This window comes from Nomascus leucogenys, chromosome 7b (assembly GCF_006542625.1).
Source record: "Nomascus leucogenys isolate Asia chromosome 7b, Asia_NLE_v1, whole genome shotgun sequence".
NCBI classification, from domain to species: domain Eukaryota; kingdom Metazoa; phylum Chordata; class Mammalia; order Primates; family Hylobatidae; genus Nomascus; species Nomascus leucogenys.
This window is the reverse complement of record NC_044387.1, coordinates 45,291,492-45,313,009: the sequence shown is the minus strand read 5'-3', so window position 1 is coordinate 45,313,009 and position 21,518 is coordinate 45,291,492. Positions and strand designations below refer to the sequence as shown.

General features: G+C 48.6%; 2 pseudogenes; one reads left to right on the top strand and one right to left on the bottom strand.

Moving 5' to 3' along the window:
- Nucleotides 1-3,187: 3,187 nt before the first annotated feature.
- Nucleotides 3,188-4,495, bottom strand: LOC115835969 (annotated as a pseudogene).
- A 264-nt stretch (nucleotides 4,496-4,759) lies between these two features.
- Nucleotides 4,760-21,183, top strand: LOC115835972 (annotated as a pseudogene).
- The last annotated feature ends 335 nt before the right edge of the window (nucleotides 21,184-21,518 follow it).

Below are 21,518 nucleotides of genomic sequence, written 5' to 3'. Positions count from 1 at the left end.
TTTTCCAAATATCAATATAGAAATTAGTCTTCTGCAGCTGCAGAGGCAATTCAGTTTCCAGCTTGCTTGCATGTGGCCTAGAGCCAACGTGGCCCAGGGCATCTCTGATCCACCCCTCCCCACAACCACCAAAGCCAGAGACAACCAAATGCCTTGGACCACCTGGTGAGAGAGGTAGCTGCATGGCAGTAAGAGTCCTGCTCTGAAGTGACAAGAGCCTTAAGGCCTAGTTTTGACTTACTGCTAACTTGCTGACACTGCACACTTGCTGAGTGATCTCGGGTGAATCCTTTCACTTCTCTGATGTTCACTATGAAATGAGAGGTCAATGGTCAAACTTAAACACCTTCAGAGATTGGGTAATATCAGTGAGTAAAATGGACCAGGCACAGCACAAAGTGGAATGGTGCAGACTGTGGCAAGTTGAGAACTTATGCCTCTGTAAAGGGGGCAGCCACCACTCAGTTACTGCAGATTACTCTATCTTTGCTGAGGACAGTTGCACAGGTAGTGCACTGCAGAAGAGTAACACCTTAGAGGGGGTGTCATTTGCATCATAGATGCAAAATTCACAGGTGAAGACTCATGTAGTTTGTCCCTAAAGTTTTGCTTTGATTTGCAGATATTTATCCATGGCAGTTTCCTGAAAGATGTCTATAGAAGGTTTTGAGGAATGGGCACCTTTTAATTTGCTACTAAACTAAACCCCAAGGGCCCATTATATGCCAGCGCGGTCCTAGAGATTCCACACTCATTCAGTTCCTTTTCATCATAGGAAGTGGGCATTATAATATCAGGTCCACTGTAAGAGGTGGAGGCTGGGCATGGTGGCTCATGCCTGTAATCCCAGCACTTTGGGAGGCCTACCTGTGCAGATCACGGGAGCCCAAGAGTTTGAGACCAGCCTGGGCAACACGGTGAAACTCTGCCTTTACAATACATAAAAAAAGTTAGCCGGGCTTGGTGGCATATCCCTGTAGTCCCAGCTATTCAGGAGGCTGAGGTGGGAGGATCGCTTGAGCCTGGGAGGTCAAGCCTGCAGTGAGCCCAGATTGCACAACTATACTCCAGCTTAGGCCACAGAGCAAGACCTTGTCTCAAAAAATAAAATAAAATGATAAAAAGAAAGAAAGAGAAAAGAACAGATCAATAGGTACAGTAAAGTAACATTTGTATAAAAAAAGCAAAAGAACATTTGTTTATTTGGATATTTGTTTATATTCATAAACTACCTCTAGAAAGATACCAAGAAACTGAATCTGTTTGGTTGCATCTGAGAAACTACAGGAATAGGGACGGGGTTGAGATGGTGCCTTCTGAATTTTGAAATATACAAATGTATTGTCTATTTAGAAATAAATGGGCCAGGCGTGGTGGCTAGGCCTGGTGCGGTGGCTCTCACCTGTAATCCTAGCACTTTGGGAGGCCAAGACTGGCAGATCACTTGAGGTCAGGAGTTTGAGACCAGCGTGGCCAACATGGTGAAACTCCATCTCTACTAAAAATACGAAAATGGCCAGGCACCGTGGCTCACCCTTGTAATCCCAGCACTTTGGGAGGCTGAGGCGGGCGGATCACCTGAGGTCAGGAGTTCAGGAACAGCGTGACCAACATGGAGAAACCCCATCTCTACTAAAAATATAAAATTAGCCTGGTATAGTGGCACATGCCTGTAATCCCAGCCACTCAGGAGGCTGAGGCAGGAGAACTGCTTGAACCCGGGAGATGGAGGTAGTGCTGAGCCGAGATTGCGCCATTGTACTCCAGCCTGAGCAACAACAGCGAAACTTTGTCTCACAAAAAGAAACAACAACAACAATAACAAAAAACCACACACAAAAATAGCTGGGGGTGGTGGTGGGTGCCTATAATCCCATCTACTCAGGAGGCTGAGGCAGGAGAATTGCTTGAACCTGAGAGGCAGAGGTCGCGGTGAGCCAAGATCAGGCCACTGCACTCCAGCCTGGGCAATAGAGTAAGACTCCATCTCTAAATAAATATATTAAATAAATAAATAAATAATATTAAGACAAAAATCATAAGGACATTACATAAACCACGTTATGCCAGTGATTTTTTAAAATATCAAAACAGGCAGTTTTATAGAAAAATATAACTCCAGGCCAGGTGGGGTGGCTAATGCTTGTAATCCCAGCACTTTGGGAGGCTGAGGTTGGCAGATCACCTGACCTCAGGAGTTCGAGACCAGCCTGGCCAACATAGTAAAACCCCAACTCTACTAAAAATACAAAAATTAGCTGGGCGTGGTGGCACATGCTTGTAACCCCAGCTACGCGGGAGGCTGAGGCGGGAGAATCACTTGAACCTGGGAGGCGGAGGTTGCAGTGAGCCAAGATCGCGTGACTGCAACAGAGAAACTCTGTCTCAAAAGAAAAATATAACTGCATAAAAATGAAGTGGGGAGAAACAGAAAAGTTTGTCTAGATCTAGAACCATTAAAGGAATTGAATGTTTATTTTAAAATCTGTATCCCATCCCCTCAGAAATCTCACAAAAAGACAAAACCAAAGAAAAGCACCTGGCCCAGATGATTTTATAGACAGCAAACATTAAAAAGAACATAAAGTTTTTATCTTCTACATAATTTTTTAAAATTAATTAATTTATTTATTTTTGAGGGAAGTCTGGCTTTGTAGCCCAGACTGGAGTGCAGCGGCGTGATCTCCGCTCAGTGCAACCTCCGCCTCCCAGGTTCAAGCGATTCTCCTGCCTCAGCCTCCAGAGTAGCTGGGATTACAGGTGCGCCCGGCTAATTTTTTGTATTTTAATAGAGATGGGATTTCACCATGCTGGCCAGGCTGTTCTTGAACTCCCGACCTCAGGTAGTCCACCCGCCTCGGCCTCCCCAAGTGCTAGTTTTACAAGTGTAAGCCACAGTGCCCAGCCTACATAATCTTTCAGAAAAAGAAGAAAATGGAATTCTCCCCAACTCATTGTGAATTTAGTATAGGCTTAAAACCAAACCAGACATAAATAGTACAAGGAGGCAAAAGTATAGACTAACTTCTTATGGACATATATGCAAAAATGCTAAATAAAATATTAGCAAATAATCCAGCAATGGATTAAACATGTATCACGACCAAGTTGGGGTTTTCCTAGGAAACTAAGATGATGTAATAAAAGATAAAACTATTAAAGTAGTACAAACTATCAAAGGAAAGAACCTGTATGATCATTGCAACGGGTTCATTTGCGACATAATACAATTTTTTTCTTTTTTTTTTTTTTAAGTCTTTTTGGCTGTAAGTTTATTCAATGCAAAATAATCCTCTCCAGTTTTACTGAGGTGGCTGACGGCGTCCACGACCAAATCCGCCTCTAAACTGGAATTCGGTTGCTGACCCAGCCGCAGCCTCGGCTTTCTTGTCGGCACCAGGGGGCACAGCACTCCCTCTGTAGGTATCTCTGTCGGCTCCCCTCTTGTGAGTCTTGCAGGTCGCTCACCCTCCAGAACTTTAGACCCAGGCCTGCCAGTCCCTGGACGGCTGCGGCGTAGGGTGGGAGGCACAATCTCCAGGGGCAGATGAAGGTAATCACGGAGATACTGGATACCCTCATTGGTAAGGTACCAGTAGAAATGTCTCCAGGCAAACTGTTCCTTCACGTAGTAGCCTCGGGACCACATGACGTGAAGGTTGGGCACATTCTTTTTTTTTTTTTTTTTGAGCCGAGTCTCACTCTGTCTCCCAGGCTGGAGTGCAGGGGCGCGATCTCAGCTCACTGCAACCTCCGCCCCCTGGGTTCAAGCAATTCTCCTGCTCGGCCTCCCGACTAGCTGGGATTACTGGTGTCTGCCACTGCGCCCGGCTAATATTTTTGTATTTTTAGTAGACACGGGGTTTCACCATCTTGGCCAGGCTGGTCTTGAACTCCTGACCTCGTGATCCGCCCGCCTCGGCCTCCCAAAGTGCTGGGATTACAGGCGTGAGCCACCGTGCCCGGCCGGGCACATTCTTGTCTGCCAGCTCCAGGTGCTTAGGCATGTGGACATCCTTCTTGACCACCGTGACTTCCTCTTTAAAAAGGAGTTCATAAATGGCAATCCGGTTCTTCTTAGGCATCAGCGTTCTGGGGAGGAGCAGCCACTAAGGCGGCAGGGTGGCCCGGATGGGGGCCGATGGAACTCGAACTCCACCAGAATTTCTTTAATATTATATATATACATACATATATATGTAAATATGTGTGTGTGTATATATACATATATATATATATATGTTACTCGCTTATTTTTTTGTCTGTTCCCTTATGTACCGGGAGTGCCAGGAGGACAGGGCTTTGTGTTTTCCTCACCACTGTCGGGCTCATGCATAGCACAGTCCTTGGCACACGGTAAACACATTGAGGAGAACCTCTGGGACTAGCGGACTCTGAGCATCATTCCGGTGGGCCCAGTGGGGCCTCTGAATGGATCCGCCTTGCCAGGCTCCAGCCCAAGACCTGACGCATGCGCACCGGCTGGCCGGCTACTTTTTTTCTTGACCGGCCAAGTGGCAGGGCGCCTGCGCGACCCAGTGCCGAGACGGACGCCAGCTGGAGACGGGGTAAGGGGAGGGGGTGGTGGTGGGGGACAGCGGCGCCTGCGCAGTGAAGGAATGTAGGCGGGGCCTCCACAGCGCCTGCGCAGACGGCCGCAGCCCTGCTGAGCGCGAAGGGGCTGGCCAAGGGCGGGGGCCGCAGGGAGGCAGGGCGGACCCGGCAAGCGGCGCCGCGGGGTTGGCTGCTTCCCTGAGGCCGGACTCAACGGGTCTCGGCTGAGCCACCGGGTGAGCTCACCGCCCAGCCCCAACCAGGAGATTGCGAGGGAGCGATACGGTGCCGCGCGGTAAGAGTTACGGCCGGGTTCCCGCAGTCTTCGCTGGCGGGTTGGTTTATCGCCTCAGCGCCGCCCGCACGACCGCGCCCGGGCGTCCCCGCAGACCCCGGCAGGCCCAGCGCCTGCGCCGTCCCTGCTCCTGGGCCCCTCCAGTGTGTCCCGCGCCTGCGCCTTTCCCTTCCCGCGCCGTCCTCGTTCTGGGCTTCGGGGCTCCTGGGACAACCCGCAGGCTTCGCCGCCGAGACCCACGGGCTTGCGTCCCTTGGTGTTGGGGTTCAGCTGGTTCTGGGACCCCGCTTGCGGCTTGTCTGTGTGCAGACAGGCCGGGTGCGACCCTCGTGCTTGCCTTTCCGGCGTTCCGGGAGAGGCTGGGGCTGCCGCCCCATGGCCCGGGTCCCTTTCCTGGGGCGGGGACAGCGTTGTTTAGTGGCCCGGAGGGCGCAGCGCGGAGGAGCAGGGGCCAACGGGCGGTGGACCCCAGGCCTGCTGCTGGTGCTGCTTCTGCTGTGGCCGGCGCCCCAGGCCGACGGATCGTCCTTTCTTCTTGAGACGTGGTTAGTTGCATCAGGTTGCAGTGAGCCAAGTTCGCGCCACTGTACTCCAGCCTGGGCGACAGAGCCAGGCTCCGTCTCAAAAAAACAAAAACCAGACATAGTAAGGCCGAGCGCCCTGGCTGATGCCTGTAATCTCAGTAGTTTGGGAGGCCGAGGCGGGCGGATCACCTGAGGTCAGGAGTTTGATACCAGCCTGGCCAAAGTAGTGAAACCCCGTCTCTACAAAAAATATAAAAATTAGCCCCGGGCGTGGTGGCACACGCTTGTGATCCCAGCGGCTCGGGAGGCCGAGGCAGGAGAATTGCTTAGGAGGCGGAGGGTGCAGTGAACCGAGGTCTCGCCACTGCTGTCCTGGGCCTGGGCCACAGAATGAGACTCTGTCTCAAAAAAACAAACAAAAAACAGCCATTACAATATACAAGTATGTTATAAAATAACCAAACCAATATAGAAGGGTATATAGTGAAAGGACAAGTATTGTTGTGGGTAAAATTGTTTCTATGAATAAATGGCTGGTCCAGTATTTTTTTCCTCCATAAAAACACCTTTTCTCCTTTGATTTAGTGTACACCACACAGAGTCGCTTAGCCGACTCAGTGTGGCTTTTTAGATAGCTGGAGAATGCTTCCTAATGTTTGCAGGTGTGTAGGGGTTTTCTTGACATTTTCAGTAAGAAAGTGAATGTTGTGCCATAGGAAAGCTTTATCACTGATGCCCGTTGGTAGCCAACCAAATAACGTGAGTGTCAAGTACAGTATCTAGTGAGTGGAGAATAAGTGTAATAATTACAATTACAGTTGTAGTTAAAGCGAAGTTTGTATCAAAATTTCTGTTTCAAAGGTGAACTTTTAGGGGGTGTATCTGCGGTGTTTCCTCCTCAGATGCGATTTCTCTGAAGCAGTGGTTCTCTATAACTGACTTGACACACAGTGCATCTGATATTTCATATGACTTAAGTGATAGTATCAAAACTACTATCGTATACATATTTAAATCACATGACTAACCTGTGTGTGGTATTATGCAAACTGCTCAGCTCAGTAAGGGAACAGAAATAAGAAAAAAAGGACAATATTGGGAGTCTTTTATATAATTCAGTTTATTCGATTGAAGGACTATCCTTTCTTTAAAAAAGTTCTGCTTTCTTGGTGTTAAAATAAAGCGTCTTTTATGAAATGATGGTGATAGTAAATGGTGATATATGGTAAACGTAAATAGTAAATACAAGGGTAGTTATTGTGATTTTTAAAAATAAAGAGAGCCGAGAATCTCTTGTTTTGCTGCTGTTGTTAGGGAGTTGAGGAAAAAGTTCCTGGGGCTTTTGCTGTTAAGAAGATTCAAATATAGAATATTTCTTAAGAGCGAATATGAGTTTATTTCAAGGTCATTTGTCACAGTCTACTGAGAAATCCACTGAGAAAGCTGTTAAATTTGCCTGATATTAAAGATGTTCCTATTCTGATCATTGTTAAATCTTTTCTTATTAGATATAAAATGTCAGGAGATATTTTGTTTTGAGACAGAGTTTCGCTCTTGTTGCCCAGGCTGGAGTCTATTGGCATGATCTCGGCTCACCGCAACCTCCGCCTCCCGGATTCAAGCGATTCTCCTGCCTCCGCCTCCCAAGTAGCTGGGATTACAGGCATGTGCCACCACCCCTGGCTGATTTTGTATTTGTAGTAGAGACAGGGTTTCTCCATGTTGGTCAGGCTGGTCTGGAACTCCCGACCTCAGGTGATCCGCCTGCCTTGGCCTCCCAAAGTGCTGGGATCACAGGCACTGGCCACCTCACCCGGCCCCAGGAGATTTTTTTGTGTTGTGGTGTGCCAACAAAATAAGCCTAGGCAGGGAAATTCTTTCTGGTGGTTGGAATTGTTAGTACTGAATAGACTAGCTGCGAGGTAAAGAACCCCCATGGGGTTTTCTGTCAGCTCAGAAATCATTGTGACCTCAGTCTTTTGCTGTGAAATAACATGACCATTAAGAAAGTAGCCTTAAACAATGTATTTTGGGTATGTTGAGGGGGAGGGACAATTATGATCTGTTCCAAAGTGAACATAACAGATGATCCCTGTCTGTGAAGCCTTTAAAATTTATAGTGCTCTTCTTCTGTTAATCTCAAATAAGATTTAGAGTTACTGTGACATACTCTTAAAACATGCAGTGTGTATCAAAAGGCTCGTTTTTAAAGCATCTTGAAATGAAATTAATAATGTAATATCTACTTCTTCAGAATAGTAGTTTTTACATTCTGAAGACTGACTGACTGCTCTCAGCCACTTCTGAGTTTTCTATTTTCAAAGAATAATTTGGTAATTCCGTAAAGGAAATCTGTAAATAAGAGAAAAGAGTGAATATCTTTTAACCGTGTTTTTCCTGATCTTTTCCAACATCTTCATTGTGGTTCTGTCCTTTATTTTTTGGTTAAATCCAGAGGTTTACTTCTGCCTGTATCTTTCCAAACTATTAATCTGTTCACAATCACTCTCCCATTTAAACCCTTCAACGGCCCCACTACCTTCGTAATAAGGTCTCCTTAGCTTGGTATCCACAACACTTCAATACTGGGCTTTGACCCCTGTTCTCCTACCCCACCTCTGTTTAGGTGCTTCACTGAGCTGCACCGAACAGCTCTCGGCCCCTTGAAACCTCTGCAGTCTCCTTGTCTCCCTCTGCTGGAATATTCTTCTCTCACTTCATCTGATCATTGCCTTCAAAACTCAGCTCATTTTCTTATTTCCTTGCCCTTTTCATGTCCCTTGTTTTGCTCCGATTAAATTAATGTTCCAAACTCAAAAGAAAAACAACTCAGCTCAGGGATCACCTTGCCTGGAAGGCTTCCCTAGTCCTCCTGCCTCCTGCAGACTTATCTGGCACCCTGTGCATTTGGGATTTGGCACACTGTGTCTCGTCTGCGGCCTCCACTGGATGATGAGACCGTAAGTGTGTGGCTTGACTGAAAGTTGTTGACTCTGCTGGGGTGCTGGTACAGTGCTGGGCACGGTAGTGTTACAGAGGAAGTGAGCCACTTAGTTTCTGCCCTTAGGAGCTTTTATTCTAGTTGCACTTGACCCTGCCAGCTGTGAGACACCTCCCAGTAGAGCATACCGACTTTCAAAGTCTGTTTAATTGTATCTTAGTGTCTGATTCCAGTTTTATTTCTTGAAGGAGGGGAGTGTCTCTAATGTCTTATTTTGGCACCCAGAGACCAGGTAGGCATCATTTTTGTCCCAAATTGTGGAAGGAATGTACATTTGGCACAGATTACTTCCCTTTTTTCTCTTGTACACCTTTCACCTTTTTTTTTTTTTTTTTTTTTGAGTTTGATGTGTTTGGACAGTAAGGGTTTAAGAGATTAAGATTAAATTTCAACTTTGTCTGTTGTGCATATAGCCTAAGGAAAACAAAAAGTTAAAGAGGAAAAATACATTGTCTCTAAAAAGAAGACTCATTATTCAACTTTTTTTATTTTTAATTGTTTTCAGAGACTGGGTCTCACCCTATCACCCAGGCTGGAGTGGTGATCACAGCTCACCGTAGCCTTGAACTCCTGGGTTTAAGAGTTCCTCTTGCCTTAGTCTTCTCACTAGCTGAGACTGCAGGCCCGCGCCAGCACACCTGGCTAATTTTACAAAAATTGTTTTGGAGAGACGTGGTCTTGCCATCTTGCCTAGGCTGGTGTGGAACTCCTGGGTTCAAGCAAACCTCCCGCCTTGGCCACCCTAAGTGTTGGGATTACAGGCGTGCCCCATTGTGCCCAGCCTAAACTTTTTTTTTTAATGCTGAGCTGTACACAAAAGAAAGTAAAGGTCTTGGTCAAGCCTAGGAAAGAAGTATGCAAAGAAACTGGTGGCAGGCTGGATGTGGGCATATTTCAGGGCTTTGGGAGGTGAAGAGGAGAGGATTGCTTGAGGCCGAGAGTTCGAGACCAGCCTGGGCAACATAACGAGACCCTGTCTGTACAAATAAACATTTTATAATTAGCCAGGTGTATGTGCCCTAGAACTTAAAGTATAATAAAAAAATAAAATAAAATCAGCCAGGTGTGGTAGTGCGCACCTGTAGTCTCAGCTACTTGAGAGGCTGAGGCAGGGGGATCTCCTGAGTCCAGGTGTTTGAGGCTGCAGTGAGCTAGGATCACACCACTGTTCTCCAGCCTGGGCTACAAAGCGAGACTCTGTCTCTAAAGAAAAACATACTGGTGGCATTGTCAAGATTTGTCAAGAAATAGCCATTATACTGGGCCCAGTGGTGCGCACCTGTAGTGCCAGCTTTTCAGGAGGCTGAAGTGGGAGAATCTCTTGAGCCTAGGAGTTTGAGTTCAGCTTGGGCAGCATTGCAAGAGCCCAGTCTCAAAAATATTAGGTCAATAAGATTTATTTTAATTAAGCAAGAAAAAGAAGTATCTGCTAAAATTTAAAGCTATTCTTATTCTTTCTCTGTCTCTTCTAGTGTTCTTGGGGAAGATCCCGACTAAGCCATTTTCCAGTGGCACCTCTTCCACCATGAGTTCCTGAGGCAGTCTGATGGGGCTACTTTATTCCAGAACAATCACAGTGAGACCTTTTCTCCCGATAAATGCTGCTTTTCTCTGCTTAATATATTCTCTTGCTTACAAAACACTGGTGTCTCCTTATCATGATTTGGTTCTACCCCACTGGGCCCAAGAATTCTTGCCCAGGAGCAATTGAATTTTCTTCTTGCGTGCTTTTTAAAACTTTGGTGGGGTAGAGCCAATTTTAAATCTTCTGATCCATTTTTTCATTGTTTTTCTCTCCCTTCTGCATTTTCTGCAGACTCCGTTGAATCCTTGCAGTTACTTAGGTTTGCTTCGTCTCCCCCATTACAAACTACTTGCTGGATTTTTCAACCCTAGTTCCCTCATTTTTGTGATTTATGCTCATTTCTTTGTACACTTAGTCTTGCTCCATCTCCTAACTCATGGCCTCTGGCCCTGGATTATTGTTTCCGTCTTTTAGTTTTTGTCTTCTTCTACCTCAACACTTACCTTCCTCTCCCAGTCTGTACCCTATCACCAAGGTTGTCATTAACCTTTCATATTATTCCTCATTATCCATGTATTCATTTGCAAATAAGCATATGTTAACAAAATAACAGGTTTATGGAGATAAAATTTACATACCTTAAAGTTCAGGCTTTTAAAATGTACCTTTCAAGTGGTTTTTGGTATATTCACAAAGTTATGCATTGATCACCACTATCTGATTCCATAATATGTTCAATACCTCAAAAAGAAGTCTGTACTCATTAGTAGTCATTTCACATTCACCACTCCCTCTGGCTCTGGGCAGTCACTGATCTTTGTGTCTCTATGGATTTGCCTATTCTAGGTATTTTATGTAAATGGAATCATACAACATGTGACCTTTTGTTTGGCTTTTTTCATTTAGCAAAATGTTATCAAGGTCTATCCCTGTTGTAGCATGTATTAGTACTTCATTTCTTATATGTCTGAATGATAGTTCATACCTTATTTGTTCATCAGTTGATGAACATTTGCGTTTTTGCCACTTTGGGCTATCGTGAATAATGCTACTGTGAACAAGTGTATACAAGTTCCTCTGCAAATTTTTGTGTGGACATAACCCTTTCAGTTACCTTAGGTATATATGTAGGAGTTGAATCGCTGGGTCGTGTAGTAGCTATGTTAAACATTTTGAGAAACTGCTAAAATGTTTTCCAGAGCTCTACCATTTTACATTCTGTGTATGAGGATTCCATGTTCTCCACTTCCTCACCAGTGTATGGATTTTGGGGTGTACTTTTTAAAAAATGGGATTAGGCTGGGAACAGTGGGTCACACCTGTAATCCCAACACTTTGGGAAGCTGAGGTGGGAGGATCACTTGAGCCCAGTAGTTTGAGACCAGCCTGGGCAACATAGGGAGACCCTGTCTCTACAAAAAATAATTTAAAATAAATTAGCTGGGCATTTTGTGGCACACACCTATAGTCCCAGCTACATGGGAGGCTGAGGTGGAAGGATTCCCTGAGCCCAGCAGTTTGAGGTTGCAGTGAGCCATGATGGCAGCACTATACTGTAGCCTGGGCATCAGAGCAAGCCTCTGTTTCAGGGAAGAAAAAGAAGGTGGGATCATATTTTTGACACTTTTCTTCTTGTTTTCTTAACTTCATACTTCTGGAAATTCCATTAAATTAGCTGGTACCACTCTAACTCACTGTGTTTCATGGCTTCATAGTAATATTGCATAATATAAATATACCATTCATTCGTCAAAGTTCGCAGATATTGACTGTTAGGTGCCAGGCACTGCTCTTAAGTATTGAACAAAAACACACAACAACTTTTGCATTCTTTAGAGTTTATTTTCCAATGGAGGGGGTGGAGGGAGGTAAGAATTTAGGAAATAAATTAATTACATATATAGCATAGGGTTTCACCAGTGAGTGCAGCTTGAATCGTCGGCGGCTTTCTTAGTAGTATAAATACAGTACTAAAGACGAAATTACTCTAAATGGTGTTACTTAAATTACTGTAATAGGTATTACTATTACTCACTTTGCAGGTGAAAGTGGAAACAGCATCATAAAATGAAAAATAGGAAACAGCTGGTTAATGTGGATCTGGAGTTTTTCTAGGACGTAAACTGATGAGCTAGGAAAGTAAATATGTGAGTCGTTGGTAGCAAAGTTTGTACATTTATAAATTTTATCCAAATCCTCTTAATCTAGTGATGAATACACTCTTCACAAAAGGATGAGGGAGGTATATGTGTATGTGTTGTAAGGTTCCGAAGGATGCAACTGAGAGTACTTTGGGGGACATGGAAAAACTTCCAGGCCCATTCAAGAGTCTTGTTTTCTGAGACATAAAAGTCTGAGCTTTTATGTATTTATTATATTGCCCTATTAATTATTGAGATTGTGCCTTACAGTAAAACCTGCTTTAAATTGTTGACGCTATAATTTAAAATAATCTGGGTCTCCTAGAGTGGTTAAGCCTGGAAGAAAAGGTTGTCCTTCCTGCCAGGGCAGATTGTATATGGATATGCAACCTGGTTGTGCCTGTGCTAACCCCTACTCTGTTGGGCCTAGAAGTACGCAGTTAAACGTTTCTGTTCTGATTTTTTAAAAAATGTTTGACTTTGTTTACTTTTATTTTAATTTAGAGACAAGGTTTCACTATTTTGTACAGGCTGGTCTCGAATTCCTGGGCTCAAGTGATCCCCTTGCCTCAGCCTCCCAAATGCTGGGATTACAGGCATGAGCCACTGCACCTGGCCTTAACTTTGAAATGAAGTTAGAAATGTACATTTTATTATTTTTTTTTATTATTTTAGAAACAGGTCTTGCTCTGTTGCCCAGGTTGGAGGGCAACAATGGTGCAATCACAGCTCACTGCAGCCTCCACCTCCTGGGCTCAAGTGATTTTCCTGCCTCAGCATCCTGAGTAGTTAGGACTACAGGTACTCATCACCACAGCTAATTTTTATTTCTGTAGAGACAGGGTCTCACTATGTTGCCCAAACTGATCTCGCACTCCTGGGCTCGAGTGATACTCCTGGGCTCGAGTGATTCTCCTGCCTCAGTCTCCTAAAGTGCTAGGATTATATGTGTAAGCCACTGTGCCCAGCCTAGAAATGCACATTTTAGACACACATTTACTCAACTTTCCTCTTGCCTGCCCAGGACTATCCAACTGTATTTTTGTGCCTCAGAGTCCTTTCACATGTTCTGCTTTTACTGGGAACTCGTAGGCAGTAAGATCAAATGCTGACCTTTGAGGCATCTACGCACTTCCAAAACCTGCTTCCTCTCTCATTTGCCACTTTATTTATTTATGTTTCGAGATGGAGTCTCACTCTGTTGCCCAAGCTGGAGTGCAGTGACACGATCTCAGCTCACTGCAGGCTCCGCCTCCTAGGTTCAAGTGATTCACCTGCCTCAGCCTCCTGAGTAGCTAGGATCACAGGCAAGCGCCACCACACCCAGCTAATTTTTATACTTTTAGTAGAGACGGGGGTTTCACCATGTTGACCAGGCTGGTTTCGAACTCCTGACTTTGGCCTCCCAAATTGCTGAGATTACAGGCCAGAGCCACCATGACCATCCTCATTTGCCACTTTAAATTTTAGGAGATGAAAAAATTAAGTATCCCCAAAAGCTCAGCGTTTCCTATTTGGGACTTCAGTTACAGAGATTCATTTTTTTGTTTCCAGGCTGGGCGCACTGGCTCACACCTGTAATCCCAGAACTTTGGGAGGCCAAGGAGGGAGGATTGCTTGAGTCCCGGAGTTCAAGACCATCTCGGGCAACATAGTGAGACCTTGTCTCTACTGAAAATAAAATAAAAAAAAAATTAGGCATGGTGGCGCTCCCCTAACTAGTCAAGTGATTACACTTTTGTTTTATTGTTTTTTTTAGAGACAGGATCTCCGTCTGTCACCCAGGCTGGAGTGTGGTGCCGCAGTCACAGCTCACTGCAGCCTCGAACTTGTGGGCTCAAGTGATCCTGCCTCAGCCTTCTGAGTAGCTGGGACTACAGACACACTCCACCATGTCTGGGTATTTGTTTTTAGTTTTGTAGAAATGAGGTCTCCTTGTGTTGCCCAGAATGGACTTGAACTCCTCGCCTCAAGCAATCTCCCACCTTGGCCTCCCAAAGTTCTGGGATTATAGGTATGAACAACCATGCCCGGCCTCATGTGACTAGTCCTACAGAGGCCCTGATGGCCTGGAATGATTGATTCCAGGACCCCGTCTGCTCATCCCAAAGCACCAAATCCTACTGGCAAGGAAAAGACCCCCATTTCAGAACTTCCATGGCCACCCCCCAACCCTGGGATTGGCAACTTTGCAACCTGGGCTTCCCCGATAATCAGATTTACAGTAAGACCCCAAAGAGGTCCAGGCGCTTCTAAAACAACTTATACAGAGAATCCAAACCCAAATCCTCAAGATGTGAGCCCACATCACATCCTCCAAAATAGAGCACCCATGACCACTCCAGCCTTGCTAGGGACACAGCATACTCCTTGACCCTCGCCACTACAGAGGACATTGCTCTCACAAACTTGGGAGTCCATTGGTTCCCATGCACTAAGCAAACTTTTATGGCCTTAATTGACACTGTTTCCCCAGAGACCCCACTAAATGTAAAGGAGGAACTCTCTCTGTTCCCTGGGGCATAAGATAGAAGGCAAACAAGTCCGCCTTAGCCTGATCACTGGTGCAATAGCTTTGCAGAATATTCCAGTGGTCTCAGGTGTTTCTGCTCTTGAATTTCCATCACTGGGACGGATGCTCCAATTGGAATAAAACCCACACTTTGTCCCTTACTGTTGGTCTCGGCAGACGAGACCCTGAGGACCTGCCCAAGCCATTAAAATCATTAATATGACCCAAAATAAATCAAAACAGGGACTTCAAGGATTGAGCGAAGGGGTGACTATCCCCTCTGTTTCTCCATTTAACAGCCCGATTTGACGTGTTCTTCAAATGGAAAAGAACAAATGGCATCTCATGGTCGATGCTGAAACCTTAACCCAGGGGGCCATGGGGGGCCTCAGCCCCTGCAGGCTGAAAGGATGGAGCCCATTCAGTCTTTTGCCGGCCAATATTTTGCTATTTTTGCTTCCTTGCAGTGTTTCACAGTACCTAATTCAACAGCCTCTCAGCCTCTACTCCCATTCTATTTATTGTGGTAAATACATAACAAAATTTACCGTTTTAACCTTTTTCTTTCTTTTTTTTTGAAACAGGGTCTCACTATGTCACCCAGGCTAGAGTACAGTGGCGCCATCGCAGATCACTGCAGCCTCAACCTCCTGGGTTCAAATGATCCTCCCACCTCAGCCTCCTGAGTAATTAGGATTACAGGCTTAAGCCACCATGCCCAGCCTACTTTAATCAACAAAAAGCATTTTTAAAGTGGAAGATTTTATTTTTGTGTGGGTTTTTTTTTAGACAGAGTTTCACTCTTGCTGCCCAGGCTGGACTGCAAAGGCGTGATCTCGGCTCACCGCAACCTCGCCTCCCGGGTCCTGGTTCAAGCAGTTCTCCTGCCTCAGCCTCCTGAGTAGCTGAGATTACAGGCACGCGCCACCACACTCAGCTAATTTTTGTGTTTTTAGTAGCGATGGGGTTTCACCATGTTGGCCAGGCGGTCTCGAACTCCTGACCTCGTGATCCGCCCACCTGGCCTCCCAAAGTGCTGGGATTACAGGCATGAGCCACCACGCCAGGCGTGTGGGGTTTTTTGAGATGGAGTCTCACTCTGTCACTCACGCTTGAGTGCAGTGGTGCGACCTTAGCTCACTGCAACCTTGCCCTCCTTGGCTCAAGTGATCTTCCCACCCCAGCCTCCAGAGTAGCTGGGACCATAGGGGCGTGCCACCATGCCCAGCTACTTTTGTTATTTTTTGTAGAGACGGGGTTTCGCCATGTTAGCCAGGCTGGTGTCAAACTCCTGATGAGTTCAAGGGATCTGTCCGCCTTGGCTTCCCAAAGTACTGGGATTACAGGCGTGAGCCACAGCATCCTGCCTGAAAAATATTTTAAATAACTGTTCCAGCCCTGGCGTGGTGGCTCACGCCTCTAATCCCAACACTTTGGGAGAATGAGGTGGATGGATTGCCTGAGCTCAGGAGCTTGAGACCAGCCTGGGCAACATGGAGAAACCCCGTCTGTACTAAAAATACAAAATTAACCAGGCATGGTGTTGTGTGCCTGTAATCTCAGCTACTGAGGGACTGAGGCGGGAGGATGGCTTGAACCCGGGAGTCGAGGCTGTGGTGAGCCATGATTGTGCCACTGCACTCCAGCCTGGGGAACAGAGCAAGACCCTGTCTCAAACAAACAAACAAAAACCTGTTTCAGTAATCACAAAGTAGTTTGTATCAGACAAACTCTCTTGCCAATAAAAATTCAAAACTTGCACAGAGAAATAGATCTCAGGAAGAAAGCAGTAGTCTTCATGGGCTGATGACACAGAGGTTAGAGTTTGGGGCCTCCAGAGTGTTTCTAAGTTGAAAGGGAAAATCCAGGAACAGAGACAGGCAAATCGGGGTAAGCCTCAGATTTTGCATAAAAATTTCTTTCCAATCCTTGGATGCCTCCTAATGGTATAAGACTCCAAGAAAGGCCAGGCACTATGGCTCACACCTGTAATCCCAGCACTTTGGGAGGCCGAGGTGGGCATTCAAAATCCTTGCTCTTTCTGAAGTAGACTAGGGGCTTCCCCGAGGGGCAGTCTCACCTCATCCTGAGACCTTTGCGTGCCTTGTGGGTAGAAATATTTGGTGAGTCCTCTAGGGGCCCTTGGGACCTTGGGCTATGAGGACCAGGAGCATTAGAGGACTGTGCCCCTTCTCCCCACTATAGATTGAAGTAAAGCCCTTGGTCAAGTTCACCAGTAGGGAGTCAGCTTGAAGAGGATGCCGTCCCGAAAACAGACGGGTCTTCGGAGTCAAGATTGCTGTGGTCACCAAGTGAGTGCAGAGGGGCTTGGGCTCACGCACTGAGGGCGCCTGTCCCTTCAGCTGTTTCTGCAGAAAAGAGCATGTGTGGGTCTCTCCTCTCTGTGCGTGGCCGCTGCACGGTGAGGTCAGGCCCCAGGGAACACTTGGTGTGTTCAGCTACCTCCTGTGTTTCCTCCAAACCAGCTCAGGAATGTCTTTGCTGCCTTGCTTGGAAGCAGTAGGCTGGCTCCAGGAACTGCCCAAATGCAGGGTTTTCTGGCCTTGCTTGGAATTTGTCACGGTCCCAGGTTCCTGTTGAATGGTTGTAACTAACCCCCGCCCTTTTGTCATGAGTCAGTTGCCAAGAGAAGCCTGTTGTTGCTTTGAGAGCAGTTCTTGCAGGCACACATCACTTCTTAGAGAATTCATTTGCTTCCCCAGGATGGAATCTGGCTGGGCCCCGGACCTTGCTGGTCACGTGGGCCAGGGCCTCCATCAGTCATACCCTGGACTCCTTCTGTGTCTAAACACCACTCCCCACCCCCAACTGCATGGCAGCCACTTGGTAGCACTCTGGAGGGCTCTGGGCATGAGCATCGAGGACTCCATCAGCAGCCCCTCCAAATAACCACGGCTAATGAGGGTGGCTTGAGAAGCTGCTTTGATGTGCTGCTAAATCCAGTTGCAAAACAGAACTAAAGGCCTCTGCACAGCACTGTGTTCTGACTTTGAAGTATTCTTACTCTAGTGTCCTGTGTGGAGGTATTGGAATTGTTCATTGCTAAGACTCAGAGGAGAAACGCACTTAGCATCGCAGGACTTGGGGCACTGGTGCTGAGGCCACCCTTTATTCGTGGGATGTTTATTTAGGCCTGGGCGCGGGGCAGGGGTCAGGGGATTCTCCTCTCACACACCACGTGGATGGCAGCACCAACACCGGGCCTGATCTCCCAGCTGGGAGCACAGGTTGCTAACCCCAGATCTGGAATCTTTCAGATGCCCTTGCTGTGCTGACTTGACTTAGGCCTCCTGACCATCCCACAAAGATCATATGTGACTTGCAGAGGGTCTGGCTGCTTCAGCCTCTTAGAAAAGTCCTGAGAAAGTACTTGCAATGAGGACCGAGCTTGCAGAGGGAGGACAGGCATGCACAAGGCTCTGTGTGCAGCCCCAGACCTGGGCACCTTCGTCACCGTCCTCACCCCACCTCCGGGTGTGCAGATAGGGGGCAGGTCTCCTGTGCTGTGGCCCAAGCAGGGCTGTCAGGACACTGAGAACATTCCCTCCTCCTGCAGGAGAGAGACGTCCAAGGTGCCCTACATCGTGTGCCAGTGTGTGGAGGAGATTGAGCGCTGCGGCATGGAGGAGGTGGGCATCTATCGCGTATCCAGAGTTGCCACGGACATCCAGGCACTGAAGGCAGCTTTCGGCGTCAGTGAGTGTCGGCCTGCGCAGGATGGGATGGAGGTGTGGGCGGCCGTGTCCACGATGAGATCTCAGAGCGCTCCATGGCCAGGGCATGTCACATCCTTCTCTGTGTCTTTTCTTCATTTACTGTTATATTATTTTTAAGAAAGAGAAGACAAGAGTTGTAGAAGGAGCTTCTGTAGAGGCCAGTTTTTAAACCATCCTAGCTACAGATGCTGCTTGCTGGGGTGCACCAGGGGCTTCCTCAGGGCCTTGGCCTTCCTGCCTTGGGGGTGGACAGGAGGTGGAAGCCCAGGACTCAGTGCAGTCTGTCCACTGCCCTGTTGAGGATGCGAGGGCAGAAGGCACTGATGGGACCCAGCTCAGACCGGGGCTTTAACATCTCTGCCTCCATCTCACCAACCCTCAGAGGCTGTGAAAGACTGGAGCTGCCCAAATGCCAGGGGAGGGCACTGAGACCCCAGAGGTCCTTCCCAGCATCTTCAAAGCAACAGGATTGTGTGCCTGCAGACCCTTCTTTGGGGCACACACCACCCACCCTGACCAGGATCCCTAGAATGCCCAGCATCCCTGGGAGGGCCCTGTGGTAGTTTCAGCTCCCTCTGGGGGCCCAGAATGGACCTGGCCTGTGGTGAGGATGTAAGCACCAATGGCCAATTGGGTCCAAACACTGAAACCAATCAGATTCTCCCATGGCCTTCCTGCTATCAGAAGGCACTGGTGCAGGGGTGGTTGCTATATACAGGGCAGAGCCACCCATTCCCCACGCAGGCACTGTGTCCTGCCACACTGGCCTCCTCCTGGCCATCACATGGGGCCAAGCAGGGGAGAGGAATGGGAATGCCCACGCACCCCCATCAACTCTGCAGACACAGAACCATGCACAGCTCTTGGGAGGAGTCAGATGAGCTGCTCAAAGCCCGGGAAGGAACTGCACTATGGTCAGTGTGGCAGGGACGGTGCTTTAGCCAAGGCAGGGATGCGGGTGACTCACTCGGGATCCTCAAGGAGGCCGCAGCATTTCCGTGCTCTTTCCAGATAACAAGGACGTGTCGGTGATGAGGAGCGAGATGGACGTGAACGCCATCGCGGGCACGCTGAAGCTGTACTTCCGTGAGCTGCTGGAGCCCCTCTTCACTGACGAGTTCTACCCCAACTTCACAGAGGGCATCGGTGAGCACTGGAGGCCTTGGCCTCATGGAGACGTCTCCTCCACGTGCACTGCTGCCCTTGGAGGCTGTGAAAAGTGAGGTGTGGGAACCCGAGCTGTGCCCCCTCTGCCATGGTCGGCATTTTAACCCAACCTCAGAAAGCAGGGGACCAGAACCGAGCCTGTCCTGGAAGCCCTCGCCCATCCCCAGAGGGCTCCCGTCCTTATTCCTCAAGGAGACCAAGAGGCTGAAATAGTCAGCACTGCCATGCTGTGGGGTCCTAAAGTCTGCTGTCCTTCCTGCCGACCAGGGCTGAAGGAGGGTGCCCAGGTGCTCTAGCCACGGGTCCTGGCCCAGTCGAACATGGGTTCGAACATAGCCTGACCCTTAGTCAACCTGGAGGCTGATGTCTAGAGTGGGCGCTGGCACGTGCAGCACCTGTAGCCTCCGCATCACCCTTAGGGCAGGTCTGCCTCCCAGGCCCATGCACAGAGGCCCTGCTCTCCCAGCCTGCAGGTGCCCCTGTGGTGTCCAGGACGACGAGCGGGTCTCTGCGTACTTGGTGGGGCTGGGGCCTCCCACTTCCCACCTCTTTGTGTCCGTCACTCCCCTGTTTCATTCCACGCCGAGCCTCCCCTGCCTTGGGCTCCTCTGGGGAGGGGGTGGTGGCAGGAGTTGTCCAAGGGCAGCTCTGCCCATGAGCGGCTGCTCCGCGGCTCCTCCTGCTGCTGTTTGCGCGTGCTGCTGACCCGTGTGAGGTAGAGAAAAGGCGTTCAGGTGGCTCATACCCCACACCAGCGCCCCTCACAGGGTCCTCACTGGGGGCCAGAACTGTGAGACTGAGGATGATGACGAGCCTGGGCTGTGCAGGGACACAAGCCCCAGGTGCTCCATGTGACCACCTCGGGAGAGGTCTCTGGCTCGTTGTGACCCCCCCCCCCCCCCCCCCCCCCCCCCCCCCCCCCCCCCCCCCCCCTGAGGCCACCTCGGGAGAGGCTCGGGGGGGTGTGTGTGGAGCCCTGAGGACTGGGGAGCCTGACAGTGGGGCCATGTGCCTGACACTCCCCTCTGCTTGTGGACCTGGTGATTCAGGGAGCAGAAAACAGAGCCACTTGAAGGCTTTCTGTCTGCCTCTGTGTGCAGTGTGGATTTAGTTGTGCTTTTTTTGTGCTGGGAGAGCACAGCCACCATTTACAAGCAGTGTCACCCTCGTGGGTGGCGAGGACAGAACAGGAGCCTCTGCTCTCTGTACCTATCTGGGCCCGGTGGCCTCCCCTGTCCTGGCTTCCATCTCTGTCTCAGCGACCATCCAGCCCTGCGCAGGAACACATGTTGCTTAGAAAAGCCAAATCCAGCCTTGTCTCGGTCTCCTCTGGTCTCATGATGTGCATCTGTTACCTTGAAATTGGAAACCAGTCTATCAATCTCTGGCCAATTTTTGTTCCCTCTCCAACCTCCTTCCTCTTACGACTTTTTATTTATGTAGGATGTGTGCTGTCTAATGATGGGATGACCACACTTTTCCATGTTCTAAAAGTGCTCCTCTCCCGCAGGGCCCCAGGGCTGATGGTTGCTTTGGGTCTACAGCTACGTCTTACCCGCCTCCTGGCTCGAAAGCCTGTGTGGTGGCAAAGCCGGTGCGGGGCTGGGGAACACGGCGTTCTCCAGGAGGGGGACCCGGCTCTCCTTCTGCAATGCAGGCAAAGGCCTAGATGCCAGTGTGACCTCCCACAAGGCATGGCTTCCAGACTCCCCGAACAGAAGTGATGCTTTTTTGCCTCGGGCCCTGGGTTTGAAGCAGCCTGGCTTTCTCTCGGTAAGTGGCTGGTGTCTTAGCAGCTGCAATCTGAGCTCAGCCACCTACACACCACCGTGGGGGAAAGAACTGCCGACACTTTCATTAAAAAGTTTCCTGAGACGACTTGCGTGCATGTTGATTTCATGAGCGCCGCTGGGAAGAAGCCCTGAGCCAGTGGGGTGGGGCTGGAAGTGGCAGGTGCAGTGATGGGGCTGGGTGCCCAGGAGGCCTCAGTGCTCAATCAGGCCACGGTGGCCAAGCCCAGGCTGCAGGGAAGGCCGGCCTGGGGGGTGTGGGTGAGCACAGG